Below are 18634 nucleotides of genomic sequence, written 5' to 3' on the forward strand. Positions count from 1 at the left end.
CATTGTTTTGGACCTGCACTAGGCTCCTGAAGACCAGACCAAACAGAAAGCAGTCATTTGTGCTAAGTACATATAATAAAGCTGAACTTTGAAATGGGCCAGTTTTCAGAAAAAAAATCTGGATATTCCCATCAACCTATGTCAACATAACAAAATAGCTCCCACTCTGTCTTAACTCTGTAAGGAAAGTCACTTTGAAATTACCAATCTACTTTTCGTTTCCTGTTTCTGTCTCTTCAGCCCTTTTCTGCCCATAAAGCCAACTTCCCCTGCTCAGCTCATGGGAACACTCATTCTAATTTATAGAATGTGGTTTTGCCCAATTCTGGAATAAGCAATAAAAGCCAATTAGATCTTTAAACACAATTTATTATAATTTTGTCTTTTGACACTCCTTTCCTCCTTTTGTGTGACTATATTCATTGTTATTTCCTTACTTGCTTGTCTTTACTCTCTGTAGGTAGTACAGCTTTACTTCTTTAATTTACTATCTTCATTTTGGTAAGTAATTTAATCTTTTCATCATTTTTAAAAATGGGGATAATATATACAGTATACACAAAATATGTCTGATGCATTGTAGGCAATTCTCAAAGTTTAACGCTTGTATTTGAAAATTCTCTCAGTATTTTGAATGAGACTTTTGTGAGTAATCAGCATTTAGCAATTCTTGAGAGCATAAGTCTTTCAGGTTCTCTGTAGATATACACACAAGCATATGTTCTTAGAAACAAACAATGAGAACAAACAAAAAAAGAGCACAGTTTCAAACATGATCTAATTCTGCCCCACTCTAATTGTGGATACTCACTGATGACCAAATATCACTTAAACACATATGTGACATCTTTACTATGACTTGAAATCAGCAATTAATTGCAGATTGAAAAATTTGAATCCATATGCCAACTTAATTTACATAACTAAATTATCTTAAGGATTCTCTCTAATATTTCTCTATTTTGTTTTATCTTTCTCCATCAAACAACTTTTATTGTAAGAGCACAAGTATTTTACAAAATTCAGGACCAAATCAGCAAACACATTTCTTAGGCAAAGAAATGAGAGTTGCTCAGGAAAATTTAACAGGAGGCATGTTAAATACAATTTGTCCTCCCCACCCTGCAAAAAAAAAAAAAAAAAAAAAAAGGCATTAAGGAGACTTAGCAGATAATCACTCAGACTTGATATCTATTTTCAACATATAAAATTAGTAAGACAAAGCCTGATTGGCTCAACCTAGATGATTTGAAAAGAATGAAATCATTTAGCTATGGCCAGATGGCCAGAGGACTCAGACTTATAGGAGAGAGAAGGATACAGAAAGCTCTCAAATAAGAGGTACCTGTTGGACAGACCAATCAACCTGACACTACTGCCTTCCAACCATAAGACAACAATACCATACCTACTGTGACATATTTGACATGTCACCATATGTGAAATTTCAAGATCCTTTGTTTAAGCAAAAATGAAGGTATTATAAACAATGAACCCAAGTCCAAGCTAACACCAATCCCAAAGCCACATCCCCAAAAGGCAAATCTGCTCATATCAATAAATAACTGACATGCTGAGGTCACTCACTGAGTTTAAATCATCCACATGGTGTTTGTGGCTTTCACAGAATTGTTGTGACTCTTTCAGATTCAGAAACCTATGGGCTAAACATTGTATGTAAATGCTGCAAATACAAAACTTTACATACTAATTGAAGAATCAAGCACACCAATTTACCAAGCTGTAAAACACATTGCTCATTACCCCTAATACAGAAATTATTCCCCTTGAGCTCTAAAATCTAAACACATTTGAGTGAGGAGTGCTCATCTTTAATCATGGGAGGTTCAATGCTCAACCATGACCCCTAGTTGCACAGGAGAAGCATAGGTGCTTAGGTCTTGCCTAAAACCATATTCCACATTCTTTGGGCCAACAACTTGACTGCATAATCTGTAGTTTCAAGCTCATCATGAATAGAGTTTGCAATAGGCTTTTCCAGCATTCTGTAAGACTAGTTACATCTAACTGAAGGGAAGAATAAGAGCCCACTGTTGTTCTTTCCTCAAATTAATAAACAGGAGTACAGTAGGTCTTCATGTGAATAAGAAGACACAAAGGAAGCTTGGCAAACCAACTGAAATCTATAGTGTTATCTGGCCAGCTTGGCAGCCATCAATAATCTATATATTGTATTACTGGAGTCAGAACAATGGGCAAAATCCAGACGAATCTAAGGAGATCATTTAAAGTGTATAGGCATGCATACATTCTGCATATTGTTTTCATGCTTTATATGAGGCTTTTACACTAAATTTTTAAAACACAGGATGTGATTCCTGACATTCTATCAACCATTTTATTAGGTGATATGTATCATAAATCATAAAGATCAAATCTCTACTATAACCCTACCACCCTGAGTGCACCCAATCTAGTCTAGTATTTCTCTATTTTAATTCTACACAGGTGGAGCCCTCCATTATTATGAGTTTAAAGTTTTGTAAATCTTCCCTTTTTGTTTATTTAGGTAATATTTATATATAGTGAAATTCAGTCCTTTTAAAGTATATGATTTACTGAATGTTGATGAACTTACATAATAGTGTAACCACCACGAAAATCAAAATGAAAAATATTTCCATTGTCCGAAACAGGGTCTTCATTACCCTCTGCAGTCTCTCCTTTTTTCCTACATCACTCCAAGAATGTGGCAACTACTGGTATAATTACCTTCCTTTTAGATTTACCTTTTCTAGAATGTCACGTAATAATAAGTCTTTCCTTTCTATAGTGACTAGTTCATTGTTACTAAAAAGGGCCTAAAATGGGCAAATAAGCAGAAGAAAAAATGTTCTAATCAGACCTAGTACTGCTACTTGGCTGTTGGCTGTTAGGCATTATGTCTTCCTGCCTTCAAACTGCAAAAAAAAAAAAAAAAAAACAAAAAAAACAGTCATTTTTTAGGGCTCTAGGCTTGTACATATTAAACATTGGTTGTTTATCTAAGGTGCACTTCACTAAAAATATTTCATACAACTCAAGAATTAGTTATCTCAAGATATTCAAAGATATTCTTGAATTAGGAGGAAATTATCTCGACAAATGGCCACCAAAAGACCATTTTATCTGATGGTTCCTAGATGAGGTGACCAAAGCATTCACATCCAAAATGTACTGAGAGTGAGAATGAGATATGTGTCCTGCTGAGATAAGAACCTGATACCTGATGGGCCGTTGCCTGTATTAAAGTAAATTCCTTTTAGTAGAGATTGGCTTTCTCTTTTCTGCTATGATTTTTCTGCTCAAGTTATACTAGAAAAGTATTTTTCAAATAGTAGTATAAAACAACTAGCCAGAATGATGATGAGAAATGACTAAGAATTCTAGTGATTTTAAGGGAATAGAGTTTATATTACCCACTCAAGCATAGTGATGGTTTTCTAGTGGGGAAAATAGAACTGGAACTGCATATGTTGTGATAGTTTGGTGGCAGGATACAAAAGAAATTCTTTGAAACGGCATTTAAAATTCCCTCAGGAGTATAAACATTATTTCTTCCTTGCCTGTGGGCAGCAGGGTGTAACATATGGGACATACATACAATATGAAAGAAAACTGACAAACAGGAGGGACATGCTCATTCCCTCTCTGTGGTGCCAGTTTGGTCTTTAGATTCTTAGGCACTATTCCCACTCTAGACAAGCTGGAAATAGATTTAGAATACAGAAACATATGTGTTAGAGGAATATCCACAGAACTTTAAGTTCAAAAGAAATAAGAAATTATGTAGCTTCCAATTATTCTGAGAAAAAAAAAAAAACTTTCTATACATGTTGTATTATGTGATACAAAATATGTGATATTTTGGAAGTTTGAACAATTGATTTGTGCATTTTACTTTATATTTATGACCTTAAGGGAAATTCATTAACTAATACATTTTGTTAACTCTCTAAACTGCTGATAAAGAGCAAGGGACACTGTGAACTTTTGATTCATTTGAGTTTATTGGAACGGAAAAAAAGTCACTAAAAATCCATGATAATGAAATTGCTAAAAGAATATTGAATAACCTATGAAAAGTTATGGGTATAAATTTAGTAAATGCTACATTTTAAGTAAATAATATAAATAAGTTTATAAATAATGCCTTTGAGTAAATCATAAAGCATATGCTTTAAAATAAGAGTGGTTAGGGTAACTAGAGAGGTTTTTCTATGTTTTACACGGAGACAGAGCAGTGCATTTTAGAAATTAAGGACTTTCTCTATAAAGTTAAGTCAAGAGATTATTTTAATTTTTTCCCTTTATGGTTAAGACTCATAAAATATTGTTTTATTTCTAGGAATAGGGTTGATTTTTATTGTCTTTTCCTTTTGAAAAATAACACTCCAAAGAGAACACTAGATTTTCTGCATCACTTTGCAACTTCTCAACCCATTTTAGAGGATAATTCTGCCAAAACACCTTAAATTTCTCATAAAATTATTTTTACATTTTGTTGCTAGTCAAATGTCACCTAAAACATTTTCATATAAATTTTTTATTAAGGTAACTGGATTCTCAAGGATGTAATATATTCATGTCTAACCTATAGCCCTTCATATTACAGTAGCAGCCTCACCTTGTAAAAAAAAACATCACAATAAGCTGAAAAAAATACAAAAATAAATTAGCATTGTGACAGCAAAAACAAGGACCACTAGGAAAATTAGGAAATAAAATGACACTGAAAAACACTGTATCTTTTTAAATTTTTCTATTGTAGCCCTTCTTAGTAGAAGTTGAAATTAAAGCTACTGATTTCCTAATAGCAAATAAGGGAAACAGTCTAAGAGCACCTGAAAACTGGAAAATCTTTTATTTCTTAAAATTTCTTTACCTTTGAAAACATCTTCATATGCAAACTTATAAACCCATTTTAAATGACTAATCCAATTATTTTCTTTGAAAGCAAAACAAAAAACAAAAACCAAAGAGAATACTGAAGTTGTGGAAAAACATGGGTAGTCTTGTAGTTCACTCTCTAAGTCCTTTCGTATTGCCTCCAAAGCCATTTTTTGTGGTTTCAGATAGAAAACACATTCAGGCAGCCAATCATGCATTCCTTTTGATCGTATAATGTGATAATCCTCAAAAGGATCTCAGCTCCCCCTTGTTCATATTTATACAATTAACTAGTCCTTTAAATGCTTAATATATCTCAAAATAAAGGCTAAATATTTCATTTTCATAGGATTTCATTTGATTGGAATTTTGATTGTGAAGGACATTTGGTGACAACTTTTCTTTTCATGTCTAAATTGCAGCTTATCAGTGGGAATTTCCACTTAGCTCTCAACAAATTTGGGGAATAAAGGCCAAAATAAGAAAACATTAAGGAAATGGGAAAGTCCTAACAATATTATAGGGTTGATAGCACCTTTTTTTATTACACCAGGGATTACTGAGAGGCAATGCACTTTTCACCTTTTTCTAAGTATTTGCTATTACAGTTTAAAAAATCAATTAGAAAGATTATGTCATTCAATAATTATGATCAAAAGTAAAGAGGATAATTCAACTTTTCCAGGTTTGCTTTGATAATCAAATTGGCATAATTAAAGTGTGTTTCTCCTGTTAATTACAATATTCAAGTAATAATAATAACCAATAATGAACAAATTTTCACATTTATGGATGGTATAATTTCATCAGATCATACATCATTCCTTTAACCATCTCTGGAGTTGTTATCGGCCTTTGCTGACCATTGCTGCCCTGCCCTCTCAGTTGCTTTCCTCACAACAAATATACTATTTCTACGGGAATTTTGACTTGAGTATGCAATAGCACATGTGACACCTATTTGAATATATGGCCATTTTTGAGCTCCCGATTTTACTTCTAAGTAAATACTCTGTGATGATGAATATTACACATCAATTTGGCTAGAATAAGACAAATAACGTGTCTTTTTGGTCACACCCTAGTCTAGATGTGAAGATATTTTGTAGATAGGACTAATACTTACTTTAAACAACTCTACATTGGCCAGGCGCGGTGGCTCACGCCTGTAATCCCAGCTCTCAGGGAGGCAGAGGCGGGAGGATAGCTTGAGCCCAGGAGTTCGAGACCTGCCTGGGTAATATAGCGAGACCCCGTTCTCCACAAAAAGGAAAAAAAAAAAAAAAAAAAAAACAACTCTACCTTAACACTTAAGTTGATTTAAAGCAAAGATATAATCCTCAGTAATTTGGGTAGGCCTCATCTAGTCAGTTAAATGTTTTAACAGCAAAAACTGAGGTGTTCCAGATAAGAAGGAATTCTGCCCCAAGACAGTAATTTAGAAATCATTTCCCAGTTTCCAGACTGCCAGTCTGAGCTAAACGTCAACTCTTAGCTGAGTTTCCAGCCTGCTGGCCTGCCTCACAAATGTTGGATTTTCCAGGCCCTACAATCAAGAGCCAATTTCTTAAAATCTCTCTCTCTCTCTCTACACACACCACACACACACACACACACACACACACACACACACACACACCCCCCTATAGGTTCTGTTTCTCTAAAGAATGCTGAGTGATACAAATTTGGGTACTGGGAATGGTTCTAGAAGAACAGACTCTTCAGAAAAAATGTTCTGAATTGATTCTGGGATCTTCTAGAATTGGTGCTCAATCTGGTTAGATACAAAGGTACCAATTGCTCTATTTCTAGTAGTAAAGACAAGTAAAATAAGATTAGCTGATTGCTCCTAATTGTTCTGGACAAAGTGGGCACAGAAAAGGATGAGCTCAGGGTTTCAAATTCTCAGCTCAAGTACCACATACATGATCTGAAAATGTCTCTATCTATCCTGAAACACACACACACACACACACAAATACACACACACACCCACACACCCTTATCTCCTGTAGCAAACTTAACCCATATTCTCATCCTGTAAGTAGCTGAATTTCAACAAAAATATAATTTCCAAAATCAAAGGGTGTCTGCTTTAATACGAGGGCACTGATGAGGAAGAAACGGAATCCTCAAAATTAGAGTGGGACATAGAGCAGTTTTAATGAAGCTGAGGACACCGAATTTCAAAATTCTGCAGTCATCTTTGGCAGCAGCCCTTCCACACCTGTTTGAGGACATTAAATCTGCTTTAACTGAGGCAATCAAATGGACTTTGAGTTGCCTTGCAAGACTTTGCTAATTCTACTCAGAATCCACCCCCATCACCCACCTTGCTTCTAGATCTCTATCTAGACTCAAATCCTAGATGACCCAAAAAGGTGAAGTGCAAAGTGTAGCCCATGAAGAGTTGCACTATATTGCAAAAGAACCACATGGTTTTTCTAACTCATACAGAGAAATTTGAGGAATGTGTTTATTATTTAACATGTTTAACATTTTGGGTGATTTTTTTGTTGTTAATATTGAGGTATCTTCTACATACTTATGGTTTTTGTTGTTTTTCCCTCAACAAGAACATGATATATGTTAAAATCTCCCATTATTATGGTAAGTTTGTCTATTTTCATTTTTAGTTATTTTCTTTAGGTACATTCAAACTTAGCATTCTAATCTTTCCCTTGGATAAGTTATTGTAGCATTATGAAATGTGTCATCATCTGATATTATTACTCTATCAAATCTTTCTTGGGGTTGTGGAGCTTATCTTCTATTATTGTTTCACTTTTCACTTTTGTATATATTTATTTTCAATTGTATCTCCTGTAAGCAGCATCAATCAGGTTTTTTTCTATTAATTATTTTAAACTTCAACTTTTATATGGAGTGCTTAATCTATTCAGATTTAATAAAAATCAGATATATTTGACATTAAATTTAACACTTTATTTTTTCATTATTTCTATTTTTTGCTCATTTGATTATCTTTCTTAGAACCCATGAAATTCTTTTTTTATTTTCCCCTTTATTAGCGTATTTTTACATATTTTACTTTTACTTTTAGCCTAAAAATTATAGCATGCTTCCTTGTTTTAATATATTTATATAAATTGGTACATTTTTCACTTTAAACAACAAAAGGACCATAGAATTCCTCTCTCCACTTGCCTCACTATCTATTTTTATTTTTTCCTAAGTTCCTAGCTTCAGTGTTATATTGTCATGGATTTTAATTTTATATTTATCTACCATTATCATTGGTTTTTATTCTTCCCGGTATTTCTGTGTTTTCAGTTGTAATTATTTTCCTTTGCAGGAAAAAAACTCACTTTACTTGAAACAGCTGAAACAAATTATCTCAATTTTTGTTTTGACATAAATTATTTTCTTTTTATTTGGAGGATGTTTCTTTTAGGTGCAGCATTCTAGTTTGGCAGTTTTATTTTTTAGCTCTCTAGTAACAGCGTCATATTATCCTCTAGTTTCCATTACTTATGTTATAAAGTCAGCTATCGATGACATTGTTGCTCTTTCAAAGATAATGTGCCTTTTGTTTAAATCAAAATATTCCCTATGTATTTGATTTTCAGCAAATTGAGGTTTCATTTGTATATATTCTGCTTTAGGTACATAGTTCCTTTAAACTTTGAGCTTTCTTGTCTCATTTTTTTGGGAAAATTTCTTTTTTTTTTTTTAATTTATTTATTATTATTATACTTTAAGTTCTAGGGTACATGTGCATAACGTGCAGGTTTGTTACATATGTATACTTGTGCCATGTTGCTGTACTGCACCCATCAACTCGTCATTTACATCAGGTATAAACCCCAATGCAATCCCTCCCCCCTCCCCCCTCCCCATGATAGGCCCCGGTGTGTGATGTTCCCCTTCCTGAGTCCGAGTGATCTCATTGTTCAGTTCCCACCTATGAGTGAGAACATGCGGTGTTTGGTTTTCTGTTCTTGTGATAGTTGCTAAGAATGATGGATTCCAGCTGCATCCAAGTCCCTACAAAGGACTCAAACTCATCCTTTTTGATGGCTGCATAGTATTCCATGGTGTATATGTGCCACATTTTCTTAATCCAATCTGTCACTGATGGACATTTGGGTTGATTCCAAGTCTTTGCTATTGTGAATAGTGCTGCAATAAACATACGTGTGCATGTGTCTTTATAGCAGCATAATTTATAATCCTTTGGGTATATACCCAGTAATGGGATGGCTGGGTCATATGGTACATCTAGTTCTAGATCCTTGAGGAATCGCCATACTGTTTTCCATAATGGTTGAACTAGTTTACAATCCCACCAACAGTGTAAAAGTGTTCCTATTTCTCCACATCCTCTCCAGCACCTGTTGTTTCCTGACTTTTTAATGATCACCATTCTAACTGGTGTGAGATGGTATCTCATTGTGGTTTTGATTTGCATTTCTCTGATGGCCAGTGATGATGAGCATTTTTTCATGTGTCTGTTGGCTGTATGAATGTCTTCTTTTGAGAAATGTCTGTTCATATCCTTTGCCCACTTTTTGATGGGGTTGTTTGTTTTTTTCTTGTAAATTTGTTTGAGTTCTTTGTAGGTTCTGGATATTAGCCCTTTGTCAGATGAGTAGATTGCAAAAATTTTCTCCCATTCTGTTGGTTGCCTGTTCACTCTGATGGTAGTTTCTTTTGCTGTGCAGAAGCTCTTTAGTTTAATGAGATCCCATTTGTCAATTTTGGCTTTTGCTGCCGTTGCTTTTGGTGTTTTCGACATGAAGTCTTTGCCCATGCCTATGTCCTGAATGGTACTACCTAGGTTTTCCTCTAGGATTTTTATGGTATTAGGTCTAACATTTAAGTCTCTAATCCATCTTGAATTAATTTTCGTATAAGGAGTAAGGAAAGGATCCAGTTTCAGCTTTCTACTTATGGCTAGCCAATTTTCCCAGCACCATTTATTAAATAGGGAATCCTTTCCCCATTTCTTGTTTCTCTCAGGTTTGTCAAAGATCAGATGGCTGTAGATGTGTGGTATTATTTCTGAGGACTCTGTTCTGTTCCATTGGTCTAGATCTCTGTTTTAGTACCAGTACCATGCTGTTTTGGTTACTGTAGCCTTGTAGTATAGTTTGAAGTCAGGTAGCGTGATGCCTCCAGCTTTGTTCTTTTGACTTAGGATTGTCTTGGAGATGCGGGCTCTTTTTTGGTTCCATATGAACTTTAAAGCAGTTTTTTCCAATTCTGTGAAGAAACTCATTGGTAGCTTGATGGGGATGGCATTGAATCTATAAATTACCTTGGGCAGTATGGCCATTTTCACGATATTGATTCTTCCTATCCATGAGCATGGTATGTTCTTCCATTTGTTTGTGTCCTCTTTTATTTCACTGAGCAGTGGTTTGTAGTTCTCCTTGAAGAGGTCATTTACATCCCTTGTAAGTTGGATTCCTAGGTATTTGATTCTCTTTGAAACAATTGTGAATGGAAGTTCATTCCTGATTTGGCTCTCTGTTTGTCTGTTACTGGTGTATAAGAATGCTTGTGATTTTTGCACATTAATTTTGTATCCTGAGACTTTGCTGAAGTTGCTTATCAGCTTAAGGAGATTTTGGGCTGAGACAATGGGGTTTTCTAAATATACAATCATGTCATCTGCAAACAGGGACAATTTGACTTCTTCTTTTCCTAACTGAATACCCTTGATTTCTTTCTCTTGCCTGATTGCCCTAGCCTGAACTTCCAGCACTATGTTGAATAGGAGTGGTGAGAGAGGGCATCCCTGTCTTGTGCCAGTTTTCAAAGGGAATTTTTCCAGTTTTTGCCCATTCAGTATGATATTGGCTGTGGGTTTGTCATAAACAGCTCTTATTATTTTGAGGTACGTTCCATCAATACCGAATTTATTGAGCGTTTTTAGCATGAAAGGCTGTTGAATTTTGTCAAAAGCCTTTTCTGCATCAATTGAGATAATCATGTGGTTCTTGTCTTTGGTTCTGTTTATATGCTGGATTATGTTTATTGATTTGCAAATGTTGAACCAGCCTTGCATCCCAGGGATGAAGCCCACTTGATCATGGTGGATAAGCTTTTTGATGTGTTGCTGAATCCGGTTTGCCAGTATTTTATTGAGGATTTTTGCATTGATGTTCCTCAGGGATATTGGTCTAAAATTCTCTTTTTTAGTTGTGTCTCTGCCAGGCTTTGGTATCAGGATGATGTTGGCCTCATAAAATGAGTTAGGGAGGATTCCCTCTTTTTCTATTGATTGGAATAGTTTCAAAAGGAATGGTACCAACTCCTCCTTGTACCTCTGGTAGAATTCAGCTGTGAATCCATCTGGTCCTGGACTTTTTTTGGTTGGTAGGCTATTAATTGTTGCCTCAATTTCAGAGCCTCCTATTGGTCTATTCAGGGATTCAACTTCTTCCTGGTTTAGTCTTGGAAGAGTGTAAGTGTCCAGGAAATTATCCATTTCTTCTAGATTTTCCAGTTTATTTGCGTAGAGGTGTTTACAGTATTCTCTGATGGTAGTTTGTATTTCTGTGGGGTCGGTGGTGATATCCCCTTTATCATTTTTAATTGCGTCAATTTGATTCTTCTCTCTTTTCTTCTTTATTAGTCTGGCTAGTTGGCTGTCAATTTTGTTGATCTTTTCAAAAAACCAACTCCTGGATTCATTGAATTTTTGGAGGGTTTTTTGTGTCTCTATCTCTTTCAGTTCTGCTCTGATCTTAGTTATTTCTTGCCTTCTGCTAGCTTTCGAATGTGTTTGCTCTTGCTTCTCTAGTTCTTTTAATTGCGATGTTAGAGTGTCAATTTTAGATCTTTCCTGCTTTCTCTTGTGGGCATTTAGTGCTATAAATTTCCCTCTACACACTGCTTTAAATGTGTCCCAGAGATTCTGGTATGTTGTATCTTTGTTCTCATTGGTTTCAAAGAACATCTTTATTTCTGCCTTCATTTCGTTATGTACCCAGTAGTCATTCAGGAGCAGGTTGTTCAGTTTCCATGTAGTTGAGCGGTTTTGATTGAGTTTCTTAGTCCTGAGTTCTAGTTTGATTGCACTGTGGTCTGAGAGACAGTTTGTTATAATTTCTGTTCTTGTACATTTGCTGAGGAGTGCTTTACTTCCAATTACGTGGTCGATCTTGGAGTAAGTACGATGTGGTGCTGAGAAGAATGTATATTCTGTTGATTTGGGGTGGAGAGTTCTATAGATGTCTATTAGGTCTGCTTGCTGCAGAGATGAGTTCAATTCCTGGATATCCTTGTTAACTTTCTGTCTCGTTGATCTGTCTAATGTTGACAGTGGAGTGTTGAAGTCTCCCATTATTATTGTATGGGAGTCTAAGTCTCTTTGTAAGTCTCTAAGGACTTGCTTTATGAATCTGGGTGCTCCTGTATTGGGTGCATATATATTTAGGATAGTTAGCTCTTCCTGTTGAATTGATCCCTTTACCATTATGTAATGGCCTTCTTTGTCTCTTTTGATCTTTGATGGTTTAAAGTCTGTTTTATCAGAGACTAGTATTGCAACCCCCCCTTTTTTTTGTTCTCCATTTGCTTGGTAAATCTTCCTCCATCCCTTTATTTTGAGCCTATGTATGTCTCTGCGTGTGAGATGGGTCTCCTGAATACAGCAGACTGATGGGTCTTGACTCTTTATCCAGTTTGCCAGTCTGTGTCTTTTAATTGGAGCATTTAGTCCATTTACATTTAAGGTTAAGATTGTTATGTGTGAACTTGATCCTGCCATTGTGATATTAGCTGGTTATTTTGCTCATTAGTTGATGCAGTTTCTTCCTAGCCTCGATGGTCTTTACATTTTGGCATGTTTTTGCAATGGCTGGTCTGGTTGTTCCTTTCCATGTTTAGTGCTTCCTTCAGGGTCTCTTGTAAGGCAGGCTTAGTGGTGACAAAATCTCTAAGCATTTGCTTATCTGTAAAGGATTTTATTTCCCCTTCACTTATGAAACTTAGTTTGGCTGGATATGAAATTCTGGGTTTAAAATTCTTTTCTTTAAGAATGTTGAATATTGGCCCCCACTCTCTTCTGGCTTGGAGAGTTTCTGCCGAGAGATCTGCTGTTAGTCTGATGGGCTTCCCTTTGTGGGTAACCCGACCTTTCTCTCTGGCTGCCCTTAAGATTTTTTCCTTCATTTCAACTTTGGTGAATCTGGCAATTATGTGTCTTGGAGTTGCTCTTCTCGAGGAGTATCTTTGTGGCGTTCTCTGTATTTCCTGGATTTGAATGTTGGCCTGCCCTACTAGGTTGGGGAAGTTCTCCTGGATGATATCCTGAAGAGTGTTTTCTAACTTGGTTCCATTTTCCCCCTCACTTTCAGGCACCCCAATCAGACGTAGATTTGGTCTTTTTACATAATCCCATTCTTCTTGCAGGCTTTGTTCATTTCTTTTTCTTCTTTTTTCTTTTGGTTTCTCTTCTCGCTTCATTTCATTCATTTGATCCTCAATCGCAGATACTCTTTCTTCCAGTTGATCGAGTCGGTTACTGAAGCTTGTGCATTTGTCACGTATTTCTCGTGTCATGGTTTTCATCTCTTTCATTTCGTTTAGGACCTTCTCTGCATTAATTACTCTAGCCATCAATTCTTCCACTTTTTTTTCAAGATTTTTAGTTTCTTTGCGCTGGGTACGTAATTCCTCCTTTAGCTCTGAGAAATTTGATGGACTGAAGCCTTCTTCTCTCATCTCGTCAAAGTCATTCTCCGTCCAGCTTTGATCCGTTGCTGGCGATGAGCTGCGCTCCTTTGCCGGGGGAGATGCGCTCTTATTTTTTGAATTTCCAGCTTTTCTGCCCTGCTTTTTCCCCATCTTTGTGGTTTTATCTGCCTCTGGTCTTTGATGATGGTGATGTACTGATGGGGTTTTGGTGTAGGTGTCCTTCCTGTTTGATAGTTTTCCTTCTAACAGTCAGGACCCTCAGCTGTAGGTCTGTTGGAGATTGCTTGAGGTCCACTCCAGATCCTGTTTGCCTGGGTATCAGCAGCAGAGGCTGCAGAAGATAGAATATTTCTGAACAGCGAGTGTACCTGTCTGATTCTTGCTTTGGAAGCTTCCTCTCAGGGGTGTACTCCACCCTGTGAGGTGTGGGGTGTCAGACTGCCCCTAGTGGGGGATGTCTCCCAGTTAGGCTACTCAGGGGTCAGGGACCCACTTGAGCAGGGAGTCTGTCCCTTCTCAGATCTCAACCTCCATGTTAGGAGATCCACTGCTCTCTTCAAAGCTGTCAGACAGAGTCGTTTGCGTCTGCAGAGGTTTCGGCTGTGTTTGTTATTGCCCTGTCCCCAGAGGTGGAGTCTACAGAGACAGGCAGGTTTCCTTGAGCTGCTGTGAGCTCCACCCAGCTCGAGCTTCCCAGCAGCTTTGTTTACCTACTTAAGCCTCAGCAATGGTGGGCGCCCCTCCCCCAGCCTCACTGCTGCCTTGCTGGTAGATCACAGAGTGCTGTGCTAGCAATGAGGGAGGCTCCATGGGTGTGGGACCCTCCTGGCCAGGTGTGGGATATCATCTCCTGGTGTGCCTGTTTGCTTAAAGCGCAGTATTGGGGTGGGAGTTACCCGATTTTCCAGGTGTTGTGTGTCTCAGTTCCCCTGGCTAGGAAAAGGGATTCCCTTCCCCCTTGCGCTTCCCAGGTGAGGCAATGCCTCGCCCTGCTTCAGCTCTCGCTGGTCGGGCTGCAGCAGCTGACCAGCACCGATCGTCCGGCACTCCCCAGTGAGATGAACCCAGTACCTCAGTTGAAAATGCAGAAATCACTGGTCTTCTGTGTCGTTCGCGCTGGGAGTTGGAGACTGGAGCTGTTCCTATTCGGCCATCTTGCTCCGCCCCCCCAAAATTTACACTTTAATTAGAATTGATGGTTCACTATAGAATGATGCTTTTGTGACAGTTGTGATTTGAGAGCATGTCTCTGTTAACTTTAATTCCATCTCTCTTTTTTTCTTTCCCTGTAATGCTCAAAATGCCAATACATCTTCATTTGCCAGTTGAAAATTCCTGTTCCCAAGGCACCAAGGGTCTACTAAAGAGTATGTCACTAATAATGTTGCATTTTTGCAAGCTTGGGCATCACATATGGCTCACACTAGACTGAGATAGCTGTGTGGAGCAAATGCTCAAATCTGTGCGGAATTTGTTCATTTTAACATCACTGGGACTTTCGAAGAACAAATACCATGTATGTGAAATAAAACACTATTAAAGGATTTGATAGTGTTACTTATAATGGTTATCTTAATGATCATCCTGAATTCATCTATTCCGAAATTTATTCCAGATTAAAACATCTTGATAGACTGTTGCTGCTACTGCTGCTGCTGCTGCATCTCTAGATTTTTCTTCATATAGCTATTACTTTTGATATGCCAATAGGAACCATATCAGTGACAGAAGAATAAAGCTTGTGGAATCCTCAGGGATAGAAGCAGCAGTATGTAGCAGCTGGAGTATGAAGGCTTATGGCAGAGGCAGCAGTGAGTGGAGGCAGAGACACAAAGAAAGGATCCAGGGAAGTGCAGGATTAGCAGGAGAGATGACAATGTTAAGGGACAGTTTAAGGGAAAAAGGTAGAATTTTGTTCTAAATAAGCTGCATATTCTTCTGATTTCAGTGCTTAGTCCATTGCATTTTTTTAAGTTAAAAAAAAATTCCAAGTTATGTTTTATTTCATCATTCATAATATAATAATAAGCACATATTAATATTTAATGTGTGTTTATTTTATGCCCTAGCTCTGTTGTAGATATTGGAGATATATTGTAAATGAATGAAATATTTTTAAAATGTCTTCCTAATTGAAGTTGGCATTCTGGTCTATGAAATCATATACTATAGAACATGTATATATATTGTCATAATTAATACAATAAATGTAAAATAGTGAAATACATAACGTAAATATTAATCTCTAAATAAATGTAACATTGTTATTTTTGAAAAATGTATATCACTAATGTCATATCAAAGAGCTAAAAACTCAAATACATAAACCACCTGCTAAAACTTACCACTGAATATTTTATGTTTATGAATTAATGTTAATATTTACATATAATGAAATGCAAAACTCATAAGTATGTATTAAGATGAGCTTTGACACATGAATGCACAGTGCAAGTAATAACCAAATCAGAATATAGAACATTTCCATCACCAGAGAATTTCCTTATGACCCCTTCCTGTGAAGCTCTTCTCTACCCAAGCCCTCTATGTTTATATTTCTTTCCCATAAATAAATCTAGCTTGCTCTGTAACTTCATCACAATGGCACAAATAGTATGCTTTTTGTTGTTGTTGTTGTTTTTGTTGTTGTTGTTTTGTTTTTTGAGACAAAGTCTTGATCTATCACCCAGGCTAGAGTGCCATGGTGGGATCTTGGCTCACTGAAACCTCCTCCGCTTGAGTTCAAGTGATTCTCCTCCCTCAGCCTCCAGAGCAGCTGGGATTACAGGAGCATGCCATCACAACAGGCTAATTTTTGTATTTTTAGTAGAGATGGGTTTTTGCCATGTTGGCCAGACTGGCCTCAAATTCCTTACCTCAGGTGATATCCCTGCCTTGGCCTCCCAAAGTGCTGCAATTATAGGCATGAGCCACCACACCCGACTGGCTCCTTATGCTCACCATAATAGTATTGAGATATATCCATGTTGTTGATTTTATTACTGAATGTATTATTGCATTCCATTTTGTGAATATATTATAATTTTTAAATCCATTATTCTATTAATGAACATTTGGTAGTTTCTAGTCTTTGACTCTTATCTATAAAGCTTTCTAAATGTCCTTGTACAAGTAGTTTTATAAACATGTATTTTTCACTCTTTAGTAAATACCTAGCTGCATCATGGTGCTTTGTAGGAAACTACCAGATACTTTTCCAAAATGTTTGAAAATTGTATACACTACCAGTATATTAAAAGAGTTTATGTTGCTGCACTTCCTCCACAAATTGAGTTGTTATCAGTTGTTTTAATTTCAAGCCTTCTAGTAGATAAAAGGCCATAGTCACAGCTCATTGTGGTTTCAATTATTTATTTCCCTGCTGCCCTATGAAATAGCACCCTTTGATATTCTTACTAGGCGTTTGTGTAGATTTTGTTCATTTTTTCATCAGGTTTGATTTTCCTATGCATTTTACATACAATTTGTCAGAGAGATGGTGTTACAGGCTGAACTGTGTCCTCCAATATCCATATGCTGAAACCTAAAATCACCAATGTGACTGTACTTAGAAATATGTATAAGGAGGTAATAAAGGTTAAATGAGGTCACGAAAGTCTTAATCTAATAAAACTGGTTTCCTCATAAAAAGAAGAGACACTAGACTTTTCTTGCCCTTTCTGAACAGGCACAGAGAAAAGGCCATATGAGGATGCGGTGAGAAGGCAGCCATCTACAAGCCAGGAAGAGAGGCTTAATCAGAAACCGATCCTGGTGGCACTTTGACGTTTGACTTTTAACCTCCAGAACTATAAGAAAATAAATTTCTGTTGTTTGAAATACCCACTCTGTGATATTTTATTATGAAAGCTCTAGCAGACTAATATAGATTTTTAGCAAATACTTTTCTTCTAGGCTGCGGCTTATGTTTTCAAGGGTGCAAAGTTATTTCCCTTATTTTTTCTTCTACAAACTATTATTTTAATCACTCTGCATGTATGCATGACCCATGCCAAAATATTTTTTATATGATGTGAGATTTTACCATTAAATGATCACAACAACTTTGTTGAAAGCCAATTAGATTGCGCATCTCTACAGAGTAAGTGTAGACTTCCTACTCTGATCTGTTGTTTTACTTGTTCATCATTGTGTCAATAACACCCTGTCTTGATTAATAAAGATATATTATAAGTCTTATACTATTTTATATTTATATTTTAAAATTTATATTTATATATCTAATACTTTTTATATTATTATATTTATATAACATATACTATTTTATTGCATTTTTATATTAAATTTAAAATTTATATTTTATGTAGTTTTATATATTAAATACATAAATATAATTCTTATTATAAGAAATCAGGCAATGTATGTCCTCCAAATTTATGGTTGCTTTTAGTGTTGTTTTGATTATTCTAGGTCCTTTGAATTTCCAGAATAATTGGTTACTCTACTTGTAACAAATTGGTTGTTGGGATTTTTTATTGTGGTTTCTTTGAATCTATAGAATAATTTGATAACAAACATTCTAACAGTATTGAATCCTCCAATCTGTGAAAGTGATTTAACTTGCCCTAGACCTTCTTTACTTTCTCCCAGAAATGGTTTTAATGTTTAGTGCAGATACATTGCATGCTGTCCACTGAATTCATTGCTAGGATTTTATTGTTTTTATACCATGGCAAATGGTATTGTGCTTCAATTAAATTTTCCACTTGTTTATTGCTATTACATACAATTGTTCCTTTATATATTGACCATGTATCCAGTGACTTTGAAAAAAATTGAATTTTTATTACATTTATTAAATATATTTCTCATGATTTTTCACAAATCCAATCATTTCATGTGTGTGTAAAGAGAGGTTTACTTCCTTTTCAGTCATGATTTTGCTGGATAGCACTGGGAAGACCGCTAATAAAATGTTAAATAAAGCAATGAGAACTCACATCCTTGCCTTATTTGAAATCTTAGTAAGAATCCATCAATATTTTGCTATTACATATGATGTTAGCTCTAGGTTTTTCAGAAAAAATACTTCATCAGATAGAGGACGTTTTCA

General features: G+C 36.1%; 1 protein-coding gene across 1 annotated transcript in view; it reads right to left on the bottom strand.

The window, feature by feature from the left end:
• The window catches only part of MGAT4C (MGAT4 family member C), a 290255-nt gene that overhangs the window by 213094 nt on the left and 58527 nt on the right, over positions 1-18634 (bottom strand). The window lies entirely within an intron of this gene.

This window comes from Macaca mulatta, chromosome 11 (genome assembly GCF_049350105.2).
Source record: "Macaca mulatta isolate MMU2019108-1 chromosome 11, T2T-MMU8v2.0, whole genome shotgun sequence".
Lineage (NCBI taxonomy): Eukaryota > Metazoa > Chordata > Mammalia > Primates > Cercopithecidae > Macaca > Macaca mulatta.